The sequence below is a fragment of the Schistocerca cancellata genome, chromosome 6 (genome assembly GCF_023864275.1).
Source record: "Schistocerca cancellata isolate TAMUIC-IGC-003103 chromosome 6, iqSchCanc2.1, whole genome shotgun sequence".
NCBI lineage: Eukaryota > Metazoa > Arthropoda > Insecta > Orthoptera > Acrididae > Schistocerca > Schistocerca cancellata.
The window spans coordinates 479,373,374-479,374,253 of NC_064631.1; the positions used below are offsets into that span (position 1 = coordinate 479,373,374).

The 880-nt window shown below is 44.4% G+C and overlaps 1 non-coding gene across 1 annotated transcript; it reads left to right on the forward strand.

The window, feature by feature from the left end:
• The first annotated feature begins 330 nt into the window (after positions 1–330).
• On the forward strand, positions 331–404 carry Trnat-ugu (transfer RNA threonine (anticodon UGU)). The gene has a single exon. It is a non-coding gene; the product is annotated as a tRNA-Thr (tRNA).
• Positions 405–880: the final 476 nt, after the last annotated feature.

The following is an 880-nucleotide window of genomic DNA, read 5'->3' on the forward strand; positions in this document are numbered from 1 at the left end:
ATATCTGTAAGCGACCTTTCAACTCTTCTTAAGGTTTACATGAAGATAGTAACTGTTCTCGAAAGAACAGACACCATTGATGACCGTGCAGCTTCTCTAGAATAAATGATAATTAACTGAAACTCTTAGCTGCCGACAGGTGTTGTTGACATACCTTTATGGGGACAGCTGAAAATGTGTGCCCCGACCGGGACTCGAACCCAGGATCTCCTGATTACATGGCAAGCATTAGGAACATTACGTATGTAGATTGTGGACTGTTGGGGAATGTGGGTCTTACGGGAAGCGTGCAAGGGATAAGTCCCTGCAGTCGCGGCATTCATCTGTTTTTCCTCGATAGCTCAGATGGATAGAGCGTCTGCCATGTAAGCAGGAGATCGCGGGTTCGAGTCCCGCTCGGGGCACACATTTTCAGCTGTCCCCATCAAGGTATGTCAACAACACCGTTCGGAAACTGAGGGTTTCAATTAATTATCATCTTCTTAAGCTACCAAAGTTGATTTATGATCTACATCTACATCTCCATCTAGATGGTTGCTTTGCAATTCACACTTACGTGTCTGGTAGAGGGTTCATCGAACCATTTTCATACTACTTCTCTACTATTCCACTCCAGAATGGCGCGTGGGAAAAAGGAACACCTAAATCTTTCCTTTCGAGCCCTGATTTTTCTTATTTTATTATGATGATCATTTCTCCCTGCGTAGATGGGTGTCAACAAAATATTTTCGCATTCGGAAGAGAAAGTTGGTGATTGAAATTTCGTAAATAGATCTCGCCGTAAAGAAAACCGCCTTTGTTTCAGTGGCTGCCACCCCAACTCCCTAATCATATCAGTGACACTCTCACCCCTATCGCGCGGTAACACGAAACGAGCTGC